The sequence below is a fragment of the Microcaecilia unicolor genome, chromosome 4, assembly GCF_901765095.1.
Source record: "Microcaecilia unicolor chromosome 4, aMicUni1.1, whole genome shotgun sequence".
NCBI lineage: Eukaryota > Metazoa > Chordata > Amphibia > Gymnophiona > Siphonopidae > Microcaecilia > Microcaecilia unicolor.
Window position 1 is genome coordinate 300,536,487 of NC_044034.1, and position 23,579 is coordinate 300,560,065.

Below are 23,579 nucleotides of genomic sequence, written 5' to 3' on the forward strand. Positions count from 1 at the left end.
CAATAGGACATTCCCTCCTATCCCATGACCCTTCAATTTCCTCTGTAGCCTTTCATGAGGTACCTTGTCAAATGCCTTTTGAAAATCCAGATACACTATCAACCGGCTCCCCTTTGTCCACATGTTTGTTTACTCCTTCAAAGAACTGAAGTAAATTGGTCAGGCAAGATTTCCCCACACAAAAGCTGTGCTGACTTGGTCTCAGTAATCCATGTCCTTGGATGTGCTCTGTAATTTTGTTTTTAATAATAGCCTCGACGATTTTTCCCGGCACCGACGTCAGACTCACCAGTCTATCATTTCCCGCATCTCCCCTGGAACCTTTTTTAAAAATTGGCGTTACCTTGGTCACCCTCCAATCTTCAGGTACCACGCTCGATTTTAAGGATAAATTTCATATCACTAACAGTAGCTCCGCAAGCTCATTTTTCAGTTCTATCAGTACTCTAGGATGAATACCATCCGGTCCAGGAGATTTGCTACTCTTCAGTTTGCTGAGCTGCCCCATTACGTCCTCCAGGTTTACCGTGAAGTCAGTAAGTTTCTCCAAGTAGTCCACTTGTGGAGGAGTGGCCTAGTGGTTAAGGTGGTGGACTTTTCGTAATCCCTCTTGGCCTTCTTTATCTGCGCCTTTTCCCCCTCGAGATCCGGGATAGCCTCCCTCCCCCCTGCGAGCTCTGGGATCACACTCCCTCCCTCCTGCGAGCTCTGGGATCACACTCCCTCCCTCCTGTGAGGTCTGGGATCACTCTTCACTCTCCTACCACCCGCAGGTGTCAGCATTACCTTATGCTGTGCAAGGCCCTAAGAGTTAGCCTAATTGAAGCTTCAGGGCCTACTCTGTGTCAGCCTAAGACCTCTTGGAGAGCAGCTCTGACATTCCCTCCCACCCTCATAGTCTTATCCCTGGGAATATCAGTGAAAGACAGGATGTTGCCTAACACCTGTGCTTCCGAGTAATAAAACAAACCAAAATCTGCACAGGAAACAATAGAAGTAAAACTACTGTCTCTATAAACTGAGCAAATTCACAGGAATTATTATTATTTATTACATTTGTACCCCGTGCTTTCCCACACATGGCAGGATCAATGTGGCTTACACAGTAACAATAAAAAAGAATTACAAGTCGTAAGAAGAATATACAATTTGTAATAAACATAATATACAATTTGTAGTAAACGTAATAATGGGGATAACAGATAAGTAAATTGAACATAGGAGGAACTGGAAGTAGAATTGAATTGAACATTATTATTATTATTATTATTACATTTGTACCCCGCGCTTTCCCACACAATGCAGGCTCAATGTGGCTTACATAGTAATTTGAAATACAAAGTTAATAGGAGAAATTAGGTGAAAAGGGAATGGGCGTTGGGAGGTAGGCGTAGGAAGATGGAGAGAGGAAGATGGAGAGAGATAGATGGAGAGGAAAAGTTTAGGGATGGCAATAAGGATAATGAGAAACAAGGTCAACGTATAACAATCATTGGTAAGAATCATGTAGGCACACTTTAGTTAGTTTAATTGTTAGGGTAGGCTTTCTTGAATAGATGGGTCTTAAATGCTTTTCTGAAGGGCAAAAGGCCATTAATTGTTCGGATTGGTCTTGGTAGAGCGTTCCAAAGCTGGCTGGCTACCCAGAAAGGTAAAATTGGATGCATAGAATGATTTGTACTTTGCAGTTGGGAAGGTGTAAATTAAGGTAAGTACGGGAAGACACCAAACTGTTTCTGGTTGGGAGGTCAATAAGGGTATTCATGTAGGTAGGGGCTTCACCGTGTAGTATCTTGTAAATCATTGTGTGAACTTTAAAATTAATTCTTTCTCTGATGGGGAGCCAGTGAAGCTTCTCTCTGAGGGGTGTTGCGCTATCGAATCTTGACCTGCCGAAAATGAGTCTGGCTGCCGTATTTTGGGTAGTCTGGAACTTTTTCAATATTAGACACTTACATCCTAAAAAGACACTGTTGCAATAATCAGCGTATGTGAGTACAGTGGATTGTACTAGGTTCCGGAAGGTGTTCAAGGGAAGATAAGCTTTCACTCATTTCAGAATCCACATTATGTTGAACATCTTTTTGTTAATAAGTTTAGCATGGTTTTCAAAAGATAAATGTCTATCAATTGTTAGGAAGCAGAGAGTAGGATTGCGTGGCCAGTATTCTCAGTGGAGGAGGGTAGTTAGTGGGGTCCCGCAGGGGTCTGTGCTGGGTCCGTTGCTTTTTAATGTATTTATAAATGACCTAGAGATGGGAATAACTAGTGAGGTAATTAAATTCGCCGATGACACAAAATTATTCAGGGTCGTCAAGTCGCAGGAGGAATGTGAACGATTACAGGAGGACCTTGCGAGACTGGGAGAATGGGCGTGCAAGTGGCAGATGAAGTTCAATGTTGACAAGTGCAAAGTGATGCATGTGGGTAAGAGGAACCCGAATTATAGCTACGTCTTGCAAGGTTCCGCGTTAGGAGTTACGGATCAAGAAAGGGATCTGGGTGTCGTCGTCGATGATACGCTGAAACCTTCTGCTCAGTGTGCTGCTGCGGCTAGGAAAGCGAATAGAATGTTGGGTGTTATTAAGAAGGGTATGGAGTCCAGGTGTGCGGATGTTATAATGCCGTTGTATCGCTCCATGGTGCGACCGCACCTGGAGTATTGTGTTCAGTACTGGTCTCCGTATCTCAAAAAAGATATAGTAGAATTGGAAAAGGTACAGCGAAGGGCGACGAAAATGATAGTGGGGATGGGACGACTTTCCTATGAAGAGAGGCTGAGAAGGCTAGGGCTTTTCAGCTTGGAGAAGAGACGGCTGAGGGGAGATATGATAGAAGTGTATAAAATAATGAGTGGAATGGATCGGGTGGATGTGAAGCGACTGTTCACGCTATCCAAAAATACTAGGACTAGAGGGCATGAGTTGAAGCTACAGTGTGGTAAATTTAAAACGAATCGGAGAAAATTTTTCTTCACCCAACGTGTAATTAGACTCTGGAATTCATTGCCGGAGAACGTGGTACGGGCGGTTAGCTTGACGGAGTTTAAAAAGGGGTTAGATAGATTCCTAAAGGACAAGTCCATAGACCGCTATTAAATGGACTGGAAAAATTCCTCATTTTTAGGTATAACTTGTCTGGAATGTTTTTACGTTTGGGGAGCGTGCCAGGTGCCCTTGACCTGGATTGGCCACTGTCGGTGACAGGATGCTGGGCTAGATGGACCTTTGGTCTTTCCCAGTATGGCACTACTTATGTACTTATGTACAAGGATTTTCAAGTTGTGAGATATGGGAAGTTTAACCTCTGGGGTGCTAAGAGTAGTTGAGAGGAGTGGAGAGTGTTGAGATGAGAGGACTAAACACTGTGTTTTCTCTTTATTTCATTTCATCTTGAAAGTGTCGGCCCAAGTGGTTAAAGTGGCCATGCCTGTGTTAATTTTATCGGAGATTTCAGATAAGTTTGATTTAAAAGGGATGAAAATGGTGACGTCGTCAGCATAAATGAAGGGATTAAGGCCATATTTGGTTAGTGATCTGGCCAGAGTAATCACCATAAGGTTAAAAAGTATTGGGGAAAGCGAAGATCCCTGTGGCACTCCGCATTCCGATATCCATGGAGATGACATGTTTGTAGGCCCTTTGACTTGATAGGATCTTGTAGTGATGAAGCTTTTTATCCAGTTAATGATGTTGCTGCCTATCCCAAGTTTGTCCAAAAGTTAGGATGGTATGATCAACTATGTCAAAGGCGCTGGATAAGGCGAATTGCAGGAGGAGGATATGGTTGCCAATTGCTATTTCTTGTTTGAATTTGGATATTAAGGTAATAAGGACCGTTTCTGTACTGTGGGATGAACAGAAGCCCAATTGTGATTCATGAAGGATGGATAATTTTTGAATGTACTCATTGAGTTGCCAAGTCACTCTGTTTTCCATCAGTTTTGTAATTAGGGGAATGGAGGCAATTGGACGGTAGTTGGTAATATCATTTGAAGGTTTCTTGGAATTCTTTGGTATTGGTGTTAGTAAAATATTAACAAGACTGATGGGGAAGGATCCTCGTTGGAGTAGGAAGTTTAAGGAATTCACACTTCCTTGGTGAATCAGGAGACTGGATCAGAGCAAACCAAATTATATCATAGGCTGGTGAATGGGAAAAGAATTCAGCATTTAAACCCAGAGAGGGACAAAGAGAGAGACATCCCCCCCCCCCTTCAGACACATCCCCACACCCCCTCCTTCCTGCAGCCATTCCACACACATAGCCCCCTGCTCAGCACAGACATTCATTCACTCACTCAGGTGTGCCGAACCAGTGCTGTATTATCTTTATGCCCTAAGCCTATCTCGAGATAAAATATCTTTTGCCAGTCCACCTTTGTGTGTTGTATTATTTTGCTACAAGCCCTCCTGCCCCTAAGAAGTGAATCTGGGACCAAAAGGAAGGAACCCAGAGAACTAGACCAAGCCAAGGGCTGACATCTGACCTCTGGGGGACATCTTACTTCTTACAGCGGGGTCTGGGATCGCTCTCCCTTCCCCCCTTGAGGTCTGGAATCGCTCTCCCCCCCTCCTCTAGCGCTTCAGTCTTCAAGGTGTCCGGGCAGTGTTAGCAATGTAAGCACACTGCCTTTGGTCTGCCCCGGAAGCCTCTCTGCATTAACTTCCTGTTCCTGTGTAGGCGGGATGCAGCAGAGAGAAGGCTTCTGAAGTAGGCCAAAGGCAGTGTGCTTACATTGCTAATGCTGCCGGCGGCCCAGACACCTTGAAGACTTCAGCGCCGGGGGAGGGAAGGGGGTGGGAGTGAGATATTGGATCCTGCAGAGAGGGGGTAGAAGGAGAGAGGGAGATGCCGTACCACTTGGGGCAATGCCAGAGGTGACATAGACATTTGTGGGGGCAGTGCCCCCCTGCCCCTGATAAACTACATCTTATGTCATAGGGGGATTCTTTTCTGTTTTTCGACTGTTCATGTTATGCTGCACCTGGCAACACTTTTCTGCTAGTGGGCTACTGACAGGTTTCAGTGTCCATAGTTAATTCTTTCCTACTCTGGTCCTGCCTTTCTGTGTGTTTCATGTTTCAGTCAAGATCATGCCCTGAAGCTTGATCAGATCATCGTTACATAGATGACTGTTTGTTCCTCATTCTTTCATGAGTTCTAGCCTGACAACCTGGCTGTTTGTTTCAGTGTTTCTTCTCAGGAATTAATATTTCCTTTAGAGATAAAGTTTATGAAATCTTTTCTTAGGGCTATCATGGGCTTTGACATGTTGGCTGCTGTATCACCACTTTTGTTCTTTGCATTCCCGACTGTTTGGGCCTTAACTTCTACTTCCTCCCACTGAGGTCTGGTATGGATGATAAGGAAGAAAACATTGTCTTTACTGAATAATTTTCTTTTGTTTAGTCCTACCAGACTAGTCCAGAAACCCTTTCTTATGGTAACTGATTTCTTTTTGTTGTTTCCTTTTAGTCTATTCTGTGGATATCGTTGCTTCTCATGGATGTTGACATGATCCACATGACACAGTGGAAGTACTGTATATCAGTGGAGTCTATGCCTACCTGGTTGGTAGATGTGTTGGCTGTGTGTGGCATTTTGCCTCGACCATTATTGACCAACACTGTGGACCTGAGCACCATTGCTTGGCTATTCGTAATACTGAGTATTCTATGGCTGCACTTTCCCATTTAGGAGTGAAGCACATAGAACTACTTTCTTTCTCTGTCTCCATCCGCTGGTTAATGGACAAAAACACCACTTTTCTGAACCAGAAAGAAAATTATCAGGTAAGACATGATTTTTCCATAACTAAAATTTAGCTCTTTGGTGGCATCTAAATTTTGGCTGATCAGTCGTCAGGATTTTTAAAAGCAATTCCATCTGATGTGTTCTGGAATACCTCAGCTGGGTTATGGGCACTATTTAATTTGTGTGTAAATGTGTGATATACAATAACAATCTGAGAAGTTCTTTTTTTTTTCCATGCCATTGCAATTATCTGCGGGTTGTTGTTGTTGTTTTTTTTTTTTTAATAGCTGTGAAGCATGTATCTGTGTGATCTTAGAGGACATCTTATGATGATGCTCTGGATTATCTCTTGTTAATTTCTTAATCTTTGAGAAAGGCTCTTTTGGTTTATTTGTTGTTTACAGATTTGTCTCTTTTATCTCTCCTATAGTATGCTTGAGATTACCAAATTTGTCTGTATCGCTTCATGATTTGAAAAATAGATTAATCTTTTCTGTATAAGTTGTAACTTGATTGATCTTTCTGGAAGTTGCATAATAATAATGATAATAATAAAAGCAAAGATTTGTCTTACAATTATAAAATATGCTTTTTTTAAACTTTGAATTATATAGGGTCATATGTCTTATGCCATTATAATAGAAGGAAGAAAATATGTTGTGCATCTAATACAGGATAGGTAAGTGATTTTTCTCAAAGTCATCTTTACTCAATTGGGCAGCGGAAAAAAAGTCTAGTTTAAATAGTGTAGGAGAACTCCTCCATGAATATAAAGGTAGATATTTTGAATGATTTAACTAGCAGGAGAGGCTCCTTCCTGGTTAAATCACACTGGCTGGCTCCCCTGCTGCTAGTGCCACTGAATATCAGTTGTGATTTCATGGCACTATCAGGTTAGTGCTGGGGCAGTCCAAGTATGGAGTCTGAGGGGGTCTTTTACTAAAGCTTAGCTCATCAGCAGCAGGGCCCATTTTATTCCTATGGGCCCTGCTGCAGATGAGCTAAGCTTTAGTAAAAGACCCCCTGAGTGGCACCAGGATTTACCCAGATAAAGTTAGGACAGCAAAAAGGTTGTTCCAGCTTTATCCGGGCAGTGATCAAGGTACCAGCCAGTACCTGTATATTTAAAGCCAATATCAGTATTAGGCCAGGCATTCAATATCTGGGTAAAATTCAAATGGCGGCAATCAGAAAATAGGAAAGCGTTGAAAGAAGTTGCTTTTCAAAATGAAATGCAATGCAAAGAAACTATTCTTGAGATATCTTCATCAGATAGGGAAAGAGACATAGGACTTAATATACCACCTTTCTATAGTTTTTGCAACTACATTTAAAGTGGTTTACATAGTATATACAGGTACTTATTTGTACCTGGGGCAATGGAGAGTTAAGTGACTTGCCCAGAGGCACAAGCAGCTATAGTGGGGATCAAACCCAGTTCCCCATGATCAAAGTCTGCTGCACTAACCACTAGGCTACTCCTCCACACTATTGCTCTCACTCCACTCTATCTAACATTCCATTTCTAGGGAAACTTATAGAACAGTCTGTGTTCAATTCAGTGATTGGCTAGAAGAGAGATACCGGGTAGATTCATGTTGATCAGGATTCAGACCTGGTTATGGAATGGAAACGGTCTTTGTAGCCCTACTAGATGATCTTCATAGAAAATGAGACAGAAAATTTGCCTTGGTGTTAGTACTACTACATTTTTCAGCAGCTTTTGACACTGTGAACCACAATATCATGCTAGCAAGACTGGCAGAAACAGGATTTAATGGCACAGTTCTTGCTTGGTTCAGATCCTACGAGCAACAGCTTGTACTGTTCGGTGGCACCTTATTGCCTTCATGGGTGCTGACCTGTGAGGTACCATGAGGATCGATACCATCGTCTGTTCTGTTCTGTTCAGTAGCTATCTGAAGCCACTAGCTGAGCTGATTCAGTCAATGAACACTTAGTTCTACATCTCTGTAGATGATGTGCAGCTATTCATACCGATTGAGCTAGACATACCTACAGCCCTAAATAAACTGACTTACCTATTTGACTAAGCTAAAAACAACAAATTTTGATTGAACCCAAATAAAATTGAGTTCCTGTGGGTCCCTAGCACAAGTGGGCACATACCTGATTTCAAAATCTCTTTCTCCAAGTACAAGCAGGACAGCAGGTTACTGCAGATGGGTAACATCCATGGGTGTAGTTTGGGAGGGGGGGGGGCATTGCCTTCCCAAACGCAGGGCCGGCGTAACACAAGGCAGCTCTCCGACGGTCCCTCCTTCCCACCCTCAGCTCCCCGACCGACAGCCCTCCTCTCCGTTCCTTCCCAACCCCCCTGGCGCGTTTAACCCTTTTACTTTCAGGCGCAGCGACGGCAGTGAAGACAACACAGCGGGCTCGCCTCCAGCTTCTCCCTTCCCTCACAGTGTCCCGCCCTCGTGGAAACAGGAAATACATCATCGCAGAAGGCGGGACACTGTGTGAGAGAAGGGAGAAGCTGGGTAGAGCCCGCTGTGTTGTTCTCTTCACTGCTGCAGCTGCGCCTGAAAGTAAAACGGTTAAACGCATGGGGGGGCAGGAAGGAATGGCGAGGAGGGCTGTCGGGGAGCTGAGGGAGGGCAGGGAGAATCGCTGGACATGGATGGGAGGGGAGGGCAGGGGGAGAGATCGTTGGATGAGGAGGGGAGGGCAGGGGGAGAGAAGAGATCGCTGGACATGGAGGGGAGGGCAGGGGAAGAGATTGCTGGACATGGAGAGGAGTGGAGGGCAGGGGGAGAGAAGAGATTGCTGGACATGGAGAGGAGGGGAGGGCAGGGGGACAGAAGAGATCGCTGGACATGGAGAGGAGTGGAGGGCAGGGGGAGAGAAGAGATTGCTGGACATGGAGAGGAGGAGAGGGCAGGGGGACAGAAGAGATCGCTGGACATGGAGAGGAAGGGAGGGCAGGGGGAGAGAAGAGATCGCTGGACAGGAAAGGAGGGGAGGGCAGAGGAGAGAGGAGAATTGCTGGACATGGATGGATGGAGGGGAGAGCGGGGGAGAATGGAGAGTTGCTGGACATGGATGGATTGGAGGGGAGGGCAGGGGAGAGGAGAATTGCTGGACATGGATGGATGAATGGGGGCAGGGGAGAGAGGAAATTTGCTGGATATGGGTGGATGGAGGAGAGGGCAGGGGAGAATGGAGAGTTCCTGGACATGGATGGATGGAGGGGAGGGAAGTCAGGAAGGAGATGCACATGGATGGAGGGGAGGGAAGAGAGGAGAAATGCTGGACATGGATGGAGTGGAGGGCAGGGAAGAGAGGAGAAATGTACAAGGATGAAGGGAAGGAAAGTCAAAGGAAGGAGATGCACACGGATGAAGGGGAAGGGAGAGAGGAGAAATACTGGACATGGATGGAGGGGAGGGAAGACAGAGGAAGTACATGCACATGGACGGAGGGGTGTGAGGAGAAATGCTGGGTATGGATGGAGGGAAAATTGCTGAATTTAAGGGCTGTATCGGAACACTTTGAAGGCAGATGCTGAAACTGGAGGAAGGATAGGGACAGGGCTACAGATGATAGACAGGATGCATAAGGAAACAGGAGGATGGTGGACATGGTGAGAGAAAAAATATCACATGGAAAGAAGACACTGCATAAAACAGAAGACACTGGGACCAAAGCGAATAGAAAAAGTGATTGATCAGACAACAAAGGTAGAAAAAAGTATTTTATTTAGAATTTATTAATTGGAATATGTCAGCTTTTGGAAATGTGCATCTGTGATATTTTTCTTGGAAGTTTCAATTTTTTCTAGTATTGCTGCATGCTGAGTCTGATTTCTTAAGGTAACTTTCTAGTTCAGTATTTTGCCTTCATATTTTTTTTATTTCTAGTTCCTTGTGTCATCTGTTGTGCCATGTGTTTTTCATGTGTGATCAAGGTGCAGTATTCTGCTAATGTGTAGTATTTGCAGCCTTTTTTTTGTCACTAGGTAGTGTACTGGTGTTTTAGAGCCCGGTGTAATTACAGTGCTGCCTTTCCACGCATAAGGTTGTAGCTCGTCCTGTCCTTGGAATTAGTGCTGTTGTGGTTTGGTAAGGTTATGAGTGGGTTTTTGCACAAGTTTGTGTATAGTGTTTTGCAGTGGAGAGATTGTGTGTTGGCCTTACTGAGGTGACACCCAAAAATCAGAAAGGGTGTAGAGCCTAAATCATGACACACTACCTCTTGAACGATCTACATATAGAGCTTATGCATTTCTAAGGTCTGCACTGGCATGGTATGGGTAAGGGGGTGGGGAGATACTACAGGAGAGGAAGAGGGAGTTCTGGATAAGGAGAAAAGAAGGAAGGAAGGGAGAAAGAGCTGGCTTTTTTTGGGAATAACCATAATGAATATGTATGAATATACTAATATGTCCCGCCCCATCCTTTGCCCTTCCAAATGAAACAGTCAAACTATGCCGATGGTAACATCACCGACGGAGCCCCGGTGCAGATGCTGCCCAGCATTCTAAACCTAGACGCTTTTGGCAGGCCCAACTGCACATGCATGTTTGCATTCCCGTCTGCCTGATTTGCATGGGATCTGCAGTTTTCTCTTAACCACAGAGAAGATGTCTGTCTTTTTCCTCTGTCATACATTTTTTTTTCTCAGAAGAGCTTTTGTGCCTGGCCTTCCTGCCTTTCTCATGAGTAGTGCAGAACCATTTCATGTTTTTATTTTTCCCTTTATTCTTTATTTTTGTTGGCACTTTTCAGTTTTCTTTATTTTTTCCGTGGCTCACAGCCCTCTTAGGCCCGATCACCCAGTTGGGGCTTCACTTGATTTGAAAAAAGAAACAAAATAAATCATTAAGCTGTTTGATTTACTTCAGCAGTTTTTCCAACCATGTCTCTGAAACATTCCAGTGGGTGTTTGAAGTACTCCAGGTACAGTAGGAACAATTGGTGTCTACCATGCTTGGGCCCTGATCACAAGGCCTCTCACTAAACTAACTCAGTTCTCAAATAAAGAAACAAAACACAAAAGAGTCAAGAGGCCCTGTGTGAGAAACTTTTTGGCGTGCCAAAATGGCATCGGCATCAGAGACATTGGTTTCAATAGCATTAGAAGGTGCTTTAGACCTTGGAGCTACACTGACATTGATAAGATCTCCCCTTGCCTCAAAATTAGGCATTGGTAGTGCCTGACCAGGATAAACATCCTTGGACCTGACACAGAAAACCCGTGAAGATTCTGTTGTTCTCACTGGCACCCTTCATTGGTGTCAGCTTCCTCCAGATTGTCCACTTAAGAGCATCAAAATTCAGCTCTCAGTATCAGGCAGTATTTGCAGAGGAACTCTATTCTCTTCTGAATGCCCATGTTGTCGAGCCAGTTTCACCAGCAGAAGAAGGGATGGGATTCTTTTCCAAGTACTTCCTTGTGCTTAAAAAGATGGGGGTATTTCATCCTATCCTAGACCTCAGGGCTCTGAACAAAATCTGTTCAAAGAAAGTTCAGGACGGTCTCTCTGGGCACTCATCTTCCCATGATTCCGACAAATAAATAGCTATTCTACTGATCCAGCTGATGAAAGTTGCCTTAGAGCAGGAGTCCTCAAATCCAGTCCTTGAGGTCCACAATCCAGCCTGGTTTTTAGGCTTTCCACAATGAATATGCATGAGATCTATTTGTATGCAATGGAAGCAGTGAATTCAAATAGATCTCATAACTGTTCGTTGTAGAAATCCTGAAAACTAGGCTGGATATTGGACCTCGAGGACTGGATTTGAAGACCCCTGCCTTAGAGCAACCAAACTTCTCTGAGTTGGAGCACCTAAACATGGAGGGTCTCAGTTTTGATGGTGATTAAATCAGCATGCAGAGTCAGTGGGATCCAGGCTTAAAAGTGGAGAGACAGAGAAGAGAGAAATGGATAAAATGATGAAAAAGGAGGACCATTGTTAGTTACAGTGGGGGAAATAAGTATTTGATCCCTTGCTGATTTTGTAAGTTTGCCCACTGACAAAGACATGAGCAGCCCATAATTGAAGGGTAGGTTATTGGTAACAGTGAGAGATAGCACATCACAAATTAAATCCGGAAAATCACATTGTGGAAAGTATATGAATTTATTTGCATTCTGCAGAGGGAAATAAGTATTTGATCCCTCTGGCAAACAAGACCTAATACTTGGTGGCAAAACCCTTGTTGGCAAGCACAGCGGTCAGACGTCTTCTGTAGTTGATGATGAGGTTTGCACACATGTCAGGAGGAATTTTGGTCCACTCCTCTTTGCAGATCATCTCTAAATCATTAAGAGTTCTGGGCTGTCGCTTGGCAACTCGCAGCTTCAGCTCCCTCCATAAGTTTTCAATGGGATTAAGGTCTGGTGACTGGCTAGGCCACTCCATGACCCTAATGTGCTTCTTCCTGAGCCACTCCTTTGTTGCCTTGGCTGTATGTTTTGGGTCATTGTCGTGCTGGAAGACCCAGCCACGACCCATTTTTAAGGCCCTGGCGGAGGGAAGGAGGTTGTCACTCAGAATTGTACGGTACATGGCCCCATCCATTCTCCCATTGATGCGGTGAAGTAGTCCTGTGCCCTTAGCAGAGAAACACCCCCAAAACATAACATTTCCACCTCCATGCTTGACAGTGGGGACGGTGTTCTTTGGGTCATAGGCAGCATTTCTCTTCCTCCAAACACGGCGAGTTGAGTTCATGCCAAAAAGCTCAATTTTTGTCTCATCTGACCACAGCACCTTCTCCCAATCACTCTCGGCATCATCCAGGTGTTCACTGGCAAACTTCAGACGGGCCGTCACATGTGCCTTCCGGAGCAGGGGGACCTTGCGGGCACTGCAGGATTGCAATCCGTTATGTCGTAATGTGTTACCAATGGTTTTCGTGGTGACAGTGGTCCCAGCTGCCTTGAGATCATTGACAAGTTCCCCCCTTGTAGTTGTAGGCTGATTTCTAACCTTCCTCATGATCAAGGATACCCCACGAGGTGAGATTTTACGTGGAGCCCCAGATCTTTGTCGATTGACAGTCATTTTGTACTTCTTCCATTTTCTTACTATGGCACCAACAGTTGTCTCCTTCTCGCCCAGCGTCTTACTGATGGTTTTGTAGCCCATTCCAGCCTTGTGCAGGTGTATGATCTTGTCCCTGACATCCTTAGACAGCTCCTTGCTCTTGGCCATTTTGTAGAGGTTAGAGTCTGACTGATTCACTGAGTCTGTGGACAGGTGTCTTTCATACAGGTGACCATTGCCGACAGCTGTCTGTCATGCAGGTAACGAGTTGATTTGGAGCATCTACCTGGTCTGTAGGGGCCAGATCTCTTACTGGTTGGTGGGGGATCAAATACTTATTTCCCTCTGCAGAATGCAAATAAATTCATATACTTTCCACAATGTGATTTTCCGGATTTAATTTGTGATGTGCTATCTCTCACTGTTACCAATAACCTACCCTTCAATTATGGGCTGCTCATGTCTTTGTCAGTGGGCAAACTTACAAAATCAGCAAGGGATCAAATACTTATTTCCCCCACTGTAAATGTAGAGAAGTGTAGGGCTGTCTTCCCTTAGACACATGTCCAGAGAAATTACTGGCCTAAAGGAACCTTTTAACAAGCCATGCTAAAAAGTGGCCAGTGCTGTTGTCAGTGTGTGGGTTTTCCATGTGCTGTGGCCATTTTTAGCGTGACGGTAAAATGGCCACATTTGCATATGTATCTTTAATGGCCACACATTAATTTCCCAGTAAGTGCGTTGCCATTACCACCTGAGCCCTTACCAGTACCTATTTCGTTGGCGCTAAGGGCTCCTGCGTTAACCCTGCGGTATTCAGGCAGTGTATAGCAATGTGCCCACACTATCCAATTAGCACAGAGCACGCCTCTCTCCTTCCATAGTCATTTTTTAGCATGGGATTAGCGCGTGCTGATGGGCACACTGTCGCAGCGACACCACAGCCCATCCAGTGACAGTGCGTTTTGCTGTGTGGTAGGCACACGCTAGTGCCTACCGTGGTATAGTAAAAGGGCCTCTAAGTGATATTCTGTGTTTCCTAATTTACATAGCACTACAGTTGGGGGATTTATGTGGGATCGCTTTGTTTGCTGTCATTTTGAAAGTTTTGTACTTTGTGTGGTAATTAGTGAAATGGCTGAACTACATCATGCCTGAGTTACCTGGAGAAATCTGCTTTCTGTAATGTTGCCTCTCTCGTTTTGTCTCAGTGAGACACAGTTATTTAAATTCCTAGCTTAGGGTTTTTTTCAAAATAAAGGAGGAGGAATTAGTAAATTTAACATGTGTTGACCTCAAAATCTAAAATTTCTGTTGAACTCTTGCTTAATTTTGCTGTGGACTTTATACTTTGAAATTCAATCCCAATCCTGGTCCTCCACATCAGCTCTCATCCTATTTGTGCAGGTCACACTATGATGTCTCCAATCTAATTTCTGTTCCTCTCCTCCCCCCTTCTCTGCCTTTCTCATGTGCTCTGTGGAATGCCCGCTCTGTCTGCAGCAAACTTTCCTACATCCATTACTTCTTTATCTCTCATACTCTCCATCTGTTTGCCCTAACTGAAACTTGGTTTTGCCCTGCAGCTGTGGCCCTGTGTCATAGAGGTTACCTTTTCTCCCATACTCCTCTCCCGGTTGGCCACGGTGGTGGTGTCGGGCTATTACTTTCACCCTCCTGTAGATTTCAACCTCTTCTTCCACCTCAGTCTCACTGCTTTTCTTCCTTCGAAGTCCACTCCATCCATCTATTCACTCCTCTGCAGTCATTTATCGACCCCACTGATAAGTCCCTTTCTTCCTTTCTCACTGACTTTGAAACCTGGCTTTCCTTCTTTCTTGAACCTTCATCTGTTTCCCTCATTCTTGGGGGATTTTAACATTCATGCTAATGATCCCTCTGACTCTTATGCTTCTCAGTTTCTTACTTTAACATCCTCTTTCAATCTTCAGCTGTGCTTCACTACCCCCACTCACCAGAATGGCCACTGTCTTGATCTTATCTTCTTCTCAAACTGCTTACTCTCCAGTTTCTGTGCTTTGAGTCTTCCACAGCTTTCCAGGGGCGAGGTCGGAGACCCATCAGTCCCCTGCAGCTGTGCTGTGGCAGTGAGAGCCTTAAGCTGCAGCTTGGAAAGTATTGACTATCTGAAAGTCTTCTAGTAGAGATGCCTGTGCTTCACTTGGTGATTTTCACTAAGAATATTTCTGGACCCTCCTTAATGAAGTTCAGGGTGTGTGTACATCATTAATGGAAGGGAGAAAGGGATCAGGATCTACTCTAGGTTTTTCACTCTTTTTCTCTTCCCCTGTCTCAGAGCATGGCAGTACAGTTTGTTTAGTTAGTGAGGCTTAGGGCTGTTGACTCCATGTTTCTGTGAGAAATGTTACATTTTGAGGCTAGTGCAGGCCTCTCAGGTTTCTCTCTGTTTCCATGGTAATCCTGCACCCTCTGTGCTCCCCTGGTGGCATTTGGTGTGTGTGTATTGTTTACATCAAACTAGTTTTATTGAAGAGGGTGGCCTGCCTTTCAGCCTGAAGGTTACAGGTTCAAGGCTGGTTTTATCCAGCTTATTAGAAACTGTGGGCTCAGCTAGATTTCCAGTGGGGCATATTTTGTTTGCCCTCCTCTGATGTAATTTCCGCTTTCCGCAAGGGTGGGACACTGAGAGGGAATGGAAGGCTGGTGGCGAGGCCAATTACATATATGTCATTTGCATACGTTTACAAACCCAGCCAGCCATCTATCCAGGGACACAGATTAACAAATTATTATATAGGAGATTTAGCCAGTTCTTTGGTTTAATTTTGTAGTACTTATTTTGTATGCTAAATATCATTCTCCGAGGACAAGCAGGCTGCTTGTTGTCACGACTGGGTTGACGTCCACGGCAGCCCCCACCAACCGGAACAAAAACTTTGCGGGCGGTCCCGCACGCAGGGCACGCCCACCGCGCATGCGCGGCCGTCTTCCCGCCCGTGCACGACCGTTTCCGCTCAGTTTTTTCGATTCCGCGCTGGAGAGAGACGTGTTATCGTCTCTCTCTCTGTCAGCCCCGGAAACCAGTTCGCGCTTCTTTTCTTTATTTCTTCTGTTAAAAAAAAAAAAAGAAGTTTGTCCTCTCGTTGTCTTTAGCCGCGGGGGCGCCTCGCGCGCGGTTGTTTCTTCTTTCGGGTGTGCTTTTCGCCGCCACCATCGACGACTTTGACTTTGCCGACGCGATTTTTCCGTCGATGTCCTCAAAGGTCCTGAGCGGATTCAAGAAGAGTGGTCGGTGCGGCCGGCAGATCTCGCAAACCGATACCCATGCTTGGTGCCTCCAGTGCCTTGGCCCGGAGCATAATACCAAGATGTGCACCTTGTGTCTCGGCTTGCGGAAGCGGACACAGGTGGCGAGGCAAGTTCTTCGGGACCGTCTTTTTGGAACTTGCGCTGGCCCGTCGACGACATCGGTATCGACGGCTGGATCTTCAGTACCGGTACCGATGTCGACGAAATCGGCACCCGACGATGGCACCGACCCAGGAGTACAGGTACCGTTGGCCTGCCGGTCCACCGGCGAGGGTGAGCGGCCGCACGGGCAATCGGCCCCGGCCACTCCCTCTACCCACTCCCTCTACCTAGGGCCATCGGGACCGAACCCTGTCAGACCTGATCCCTCGAGGCCGGGGGGGGGGGGGTTCTACCTCCTCTTCATCTCTGCCGCCGAGTGCCGATGATGGGCACCGAAAGAAGACTAAAAAGCACCGTCATCGGTTGCCCATGGCGCACGGGACTACCAGCTCCGGCGCCTCCAGAGATGATTCGACGCCGAGGAAGCGGCAGTGCCGAGAGGAGCGTTCCCCCTCGGTTGAAGAGGTGCCACTGCGTCAGTCCATGGGTACTTTGGTACCGTCTCCTGGACCCGAGCAGCTTCCGGCACCGGCCCCCCTGCCTTTCCCGACAGCGGGCCTTGACGAGTGCCTCTGAGCCATCCTTCCAGGGATTCTGGAAGGGCTGATGCGCCAGGCTTTGCCGGCACTGGGGGTGCTTGCGCCCCCGGCGCCGTTGATGGAGGCGCCGGCGTGCTCTAACCCGATGCCGAGGCCTCCGACACCGACGCCGCTTGCGGTACCGGTGTTGACAGCCACGCAGGTGGAATCCCCGTCGACGTCGATGGAGGGAGCTTCATCCCACCGGCACGGGAGTCTACCTCTCGACGCCACCATCGAGGACATGGTTCCTCGCAGTCGAGACGGGCCCGGTTCAGGTCTGAGCTGCAAGAGCTCATGTCCGACACCGAGGAAGAGGCCTCTTGGGGGGAGGAGGAGGACCCCAGATATTTCTCCTCAGAGGAGTCTGAGGGCCTTCCCTCCAACCCCACTCCTTCACCGGAGAGGAAGCTCTCGCCCCCTGAGAGCCTCTCCTTTGCCTCCTTCGTTAGGGACATGTCTATCTGCATTCCCTTTCCTGTGGTCTCTGTGGATGAGCCGAGAGCTGAGATGCTCGAGGTCCTCGACTATCCATCACGACCTAGAGAGTCCTCCACGGTGCCGTTGCACAATGTCCTCAAGGAGACACTGCTTCGGAACTGGTTGAGACCATTATCTAATCCCACCATCCCTAAGAAAGCAGAGTCCCAATACAGAATCCACTCGGACCCAGAGTTAATGCGGCCCCAACTGCCTCATGACTCGGCGGTCGTGGATTCTGCTCTCAAGAGAGCACGGAGTTCGAGGGATACCGCTTCGGCGCCCCCGGGGCGGGAGTCTCGCACTCTGGACTCGTTTGGGAGGAAGGCCTACCAATCTTCCATGCTCGTGACCCGCATCCAGTCTTACCAGCTCTAAACGAGCATCCACATGCGGAATAATGTGAAGCAACTGACGGACCTGGTCGACAAGCTCCCTCCGGAGCAGTCCAGGCCTTTTCAGGAGGATATGTCTATTTGCATTCCCTTCCCCGTGGTCTCTGTGGATGAGCCGAGGGCCGAGATGCTCGAGGTCCTCAACTATCCATCACCACCTAGAGAGTCTTCCACGGTGGGGTTGCACAATGTCCTCAAAGAGACACTGCTTCGGAACTGGCTGAAGCCCTTATCTAACCCCACCATCCCCAAGAAAGCGGAGTCCCAATACAGGATCCACTCTGACCCAGAGTTGATGCGGCCCCAATTGCCTCATGACTCGGCGGTCGTGGACTCTGCTCTCAAGAGGGCACGGAGTTCGAAGGATACCGCCTCAGTGCCCCCGGGGCGGGAGTCTCGCACTCTGGACTCGTTTAGGAGGAAGGCCTACCAATCTTCCATGCTGGTGACCCGCATCCAGTCATACCAGCTCTACACGAGCATTCACTTGCGGAACAATGTGAAGCAACTGGCGGACCTGGTCGACAAGCTCCCTCCGGAACAGTCCAGGCTCTTTCAGGTGGTCAGGCAGCTGAAGGCGTGCAGAAAGTTCCTGTCCAGGGGTATCTATGACACCTGTGATGTGGCATCTCGAGCTGCGGCCCAAGGTATAGTGATGCGCAGACTCTCCTGGCTGCGTGCCTCTGACCTGGACAACCACACCCAGCAACGACTGGCGGATGTCCCTTGCCGGGGGGATAACATCTTTGGCGAGAAGGTCGAGCAGTTGGTGGACCAACTACATCAGCGGGAAACCGCCCTCGACAAGCTCTCCCACCGAGCGCCTTCAGCATCCACCTCAGCAGGTGGACGTTTTTCCCGGGCCAGGCAGGCTGCGCCCTACGCCTACAACAAGCGTAGGTACACCCAGCCAGCCCGAAGGCCTCATCAGGCACAGGGACAGTCCCAGCGCGCTCGTTCCCGTCAACAGCGTGCGCCTAAGCAGCCCCCTGCGCCTCAACAGCAAAAGCCGGGGACGGGCTTTTGACTGGATCCATGGGAACATAGCCGCCATCAAAGTGTCCGTACCGGACGACCTGCCGATCGGGGGGAGGTTGAAACTTTTTCACCAAAGGTGGCCTCTGATAACCTCCGACCAGTGGGTTCTCCAAATAGTGCGGTGCGGATACACCCTGAATTTGGCCTCCACTCCACCAAATTGCCCACCGGTAGCCCAATCCTTCAGCTCCCATCACAGGCAGGTACTTGCAGAGGAACTCTCCGCCCTTCTCAGCGCCAATGCGGTCGAGCCCGTGCCACCAGGGCAGGAAGGGCAGGGATTCTATTCCAGGTAATTCCTTGTGGAAAAGAAAACAGGGGGGATGCGCCCCATCCTAGACCTGAGAGATCTGAACAAATACCTGGTCAAAGAGAAGTTCAGGATGCTTTCCTTAGGCACCCTTCTACCAATGATTCAGAAAGACGATTGGCTATGTTCCCTGGATTTAAAGGACGCTTATACTCACATCCCGATACTGCCAGCCCACAGACAGTATCTCAGATTCCGCCTGGGGACACGACACTTTCAGTATTGTGTGCTGCCCTTTGGGCTCGCCTCTGCCCCACGGGTGTTCACAAAGTGCCTCGTGGTGGTCGCGGCGTATCTACGCAAGCTGGGAGTGCACTTGTTTCCGTATCTCGACGATTGGCTGGTCAAGAACTCCTCGGAGGCAGGGGCTCTCCGGTCCATGCAGTGCACTATTCACCTCCTGGAGCTGCTGGGGTTTGTGATAAATTACCCAAAGTCCCATCTCCAGCCAGTCCAATCTCTGGAATTCATTGGAGCTCTGCTGAATTCACAGACGGCTCAGGCCTTTCTTCCCAAAGCGAGGGCCCACAACCTCCTGTCCCTCGCTTCCCAGACCAGAGCGTCTCAGCAGGTTACAGCTCGGCAGATGTTGAGACTCCTGGGTCATATGGCCTCTACAGTTCATGTGACTCCCATGGCTCGTCTTCACATGAGATCTGCTCAATGGACCCTAGCTTCCCAGTGGTGCCAAGCCACCGGGAATCTAGAAGATGTCATCCGCCTGTCCCTCAGTTGCCGCAATTCGCTGCACTGGTGGACACTTCGGACCAATTTGACCCTGGGACGTCCATTCCAAATTCCGCAGCCCACGAAGGTGCTGACGACAGATGCATCTCGCCTGGGGTGGGGAGCTCATGTCGATGGGCTTCACACCCAGGGACTGTGGTCCCTCCAGGAACAGGATCTTCAGATCAACCTCCTGGAGCTCCGAGCGGTCTGGAACGCACTGAAGGCCTTCAGAGATCGGCTGTCCTACCAAATTATCCAAATTCGGACAGACAATCAGGTTGCAATGTATTACATCAACAAGCAGGGGGGCACCGGATCTCGCCCCCTGTGTCAGGAAGCCGTCGGGATGTGGCGTTGGGTCTGCCAGTTCGGCATGCTTCTTCAAGCCACATACCTGGCAGGCGTAAACAACAGCCTGGCCGACAGACTGAGCAGAGTCATGCAACCGCACGAGTGGTCGCTTCATTCCAGAGTGGTACGCAAGATCTTCCGAGAGTGAGGCACTCCCTCGGTGGACCTTTTCGCCTCTCAGACCAACCACAAGCTGCCTCTGTTCTGTTTCAGACTACAGGCACACGGCAGACTAGCGTCAAATGCCTTTCTCCTCCACTGGGGGACCGGCCTCCTGTATGCTTATCCTCCCATACCTTTGGTGGGGAAGACCTTACTGAAGCTCAAGCAAGACCACGGCACTATGATTCTGATAGCGCCTTTTTGGCCCCGTGAGATCTGGTTCCCTCTACTTCTGGAGTTGTCCTCCAAAGAACCGTGGAGATTGGAGTGTTTTCCGACCCTCATTTTGCAGAACGACGGAGCGCTTCTGCACCCCAACCTTCAGTCTCTGGCTCTCACAGCCTGGATGTTGAGGGCGTAGAGTTTGCTTCGTTGGGTCTGTCTGAGGGTGTCTCCCGCGTCTTGCTTGCCTCTAGAAAGGATTCCACTAAAAAGAGTTACTTTTTTAAGTGGCGGAGGTTTGTCGTTTGGTGTGAGAGCAAGGCCCTAGAACCTCGCTGTTGTCCTGCACAGAACCTGCTTGAATACCTTCTGCACTTATCAGAGTCTGGCCTCAAGACGAACTCAGTAAGGAATCACCTTAGTGCGATTAGTGCTTACCATTATCGTGTAGAGGGTAAAGCCATCTCTGGAGAGCCTTTAGTCGTTCGATTCATTAGAGGCTTGCTTTTGTCAAGGACCCCTGTCAAGCCTCCTGCAGTGTCATGGGATCTCAACATCGTCCTCACCCAGCTGATGAAACCTCCTTTTGAGCCACTGAATTCCTGCCATCTGAAGTACTTGACCTGGAAGGTCATTTTCTTGGTGGCAGTTACTTCAGCTCGTAGAGTCAGTGAGCTGCAAGCCCTGGTAGCTCATGCTCCTTATACAAAATTTCATCATAACAGAGTAGTACTCTGCACTCACCCTAAGTTCTTGCCAAAGGTGGTGTCGGAGTTCCATCTTAACCAGTCAGTTGTCTTGTTAACATTCTTTCCCAGACCACATACCCGCCCTGCTGAACGTCAGTTGCACACCTTGGACTGCAAGCGAGCGTTGGCCTTCTATCTGGAGCGGACACAGCCCCACAGACAGTCCGCTCAATTGTTTATTTCTTTCGACCCCAACAGGAAAGGGGTCGCTGTCAGGAAACACACCATCTCCAATTGGCTAGCAGATTGCATTTCCTTCACTTACGCCCAGGCTGGGCTGGCTGTTGAGGGTCATGTCACGGCTCATAGTGTTAGAGCCATGGCAGCGTCAGTGACCCACTTGAAGTCAGCCACTATTGAAGAGATTTGCAAGGCTGCGACGTGGTCATCTGTCCATACATTCAAATCACATTACTGCCTCCAGCAGGATACCCAACACGACAGTCGGTTCGGGCAGTCGGTGCTGCAGAATCTGTTTGGGGTTTGAATCCAACTCCATCCTCCAAGACCCGATTTTGTTCTGTTCAGGCTGCACTCTCAGTTTGTTGTTCTTTGTAGGTCAATTTCTGTTATGCCCTCGCCGTTGCGAGGTTCAATTGACCTGGGTTCTTGTTTTGAGTGAGCCTGAGAGCTAGGGATACCCCAGTCGTGAGAACAAGCAGCCTGCTTGTCCTCGGAGAAAGCGAATGATACATACCTGTAGCAGGTGTTCTCCGAGGACAGCAGGCTGATTGCTCTCACCTACCCTCCCTCCTCCCCTTTGGAGTTGCGTTTTTCCTCATTCCTTTGCTTGTTATTCAACTGAGCGGGAACGGTCGTGCATGGGCGGGAAGACGGCCGCGCATGCGCGGTGGGCGTGCCCTGCGTGCGGGACCGCCTGCAAAGTTTTTGTTCCGGTTGGTGGGGGCTGCCGTGGACGTCAACCCAGTCGTGAGAACAATCAGCCTGCTGTCCTCGGAGAACACCTGCTACAGGTATGTATCATTCGCTTTCCATAGCGTCCCACAGATCAATCCAGAGACGAGTGGGTTGTGTCCCTCTACCAGCAGGTGGAGATAGAGAACTTCAGAGTTTTACTGCATGCAGCCATCTTACTCTCAGTATTCTCTCTCAGCAGGTGGATGGACATATCCTGTGCAGCTCTCTGGATTGAGTTTGCTCCTAGCCTGTTCCCTCAGGATTAGTTAAGCGCTTTGAGATTTGCTCCTAGCCTGTTCCCTCAGGTTTAGTTGAGCTAGGGGTTCGTGGCCAGTAAGGGGTACAGCTGGTGGTGCCAGGTCCCTCCCCTACCCCTGCGCTGTCTCCATGCTGTGGTGATAACTTGGCTCTGAGTTATGGTTTCCCTGACACTCCTGCCTTAAAAAACACTCCTGCCTTAAAAAAAAAAAATAAATAAAAACGGGATGCACAGCTGAATGAAGTAGCAGAGATGGTACTAGCTCTGTGTGGACATAGCAATGGTTGGTATTCCCTCCCTTGGGCTCGTTTTCTCCTTTGCATAAGAGTGTTTTATTCTTCTTTTATAGTGGGGAACTGTTCGTTTGGAGCTTGGGCCTCGCGTGGTCCTGGCGGAGATGGCGAGTTACCAGGGATTATTCAGGATTTAGCGTAGCGGGGGTGATACTCTTCGCTATGATTTTTAGTCCGTAATGTGGTTTTGGTGGGCTTTTCGCATCGTGGATGCCATCTTCTGCAGGGCCTTTGGCCTTCACGATGGTCAGGCTGCTCTGTTCCCTGGACGTTCTCGGTGTCACAGCGAGGAAAGTGTTCCGAGTGGTAGGATTTCGGACCTACCCGGATTTGGTCGTCGACCGTCTGGGGAGAGGGGAACGTGTGTGGTAACCCCCCCCCCCCCCCCTCGCTTCTCTGTTTGTTTTTCTGACTCGGAGAGCGGCCCTGTTTAGCTGGCAATTGCCTTCGCCCGATTGGGGGACAGCCGGGGGCAGTTCCTCGTTTCTCTCGTGCGCTTCCTGAGGTCTTGGTTTTCGAGGCTGGTGCAGCCACGGGGGGAAGTTCTCTTCTTCCTGCTATTTTTCAATGTCAGATTTTACATGCTCTAGGATCTCTTGGGTTTTTTGGGGGGGCTGTGCACGTTGCTGGCCCTTCTTGCGGGGGTCCGGGGCACTTTTGTCTCTAATCAGGGTTGCCAGGTAGAAATTTTTTTTCCAGCCCAATCCGGGCCAGAAACCAGCCCAAAACCCGCCCAAACACAAACCCCGCCCCTGACACCCCCACCCCCGCGTCACCGGCCCCGCCCCCGCCGTCACCGGCCCCGCCTCCCACGTCATCGGGCCCGCCTCCCCGTCATCAGCCCCACCTCCCCGTCATCGGCCCCGCCTCCCACGTCATCGGCCCCGCCCAAAACGTCACTAACCCCGCCCAAAAACGTCACTAACCCCGCCCCCCGCGGCCGAAAAAAATCAAAAAGCCGCCCAAAAAGCCGCCCGGAAGCCTAAAAA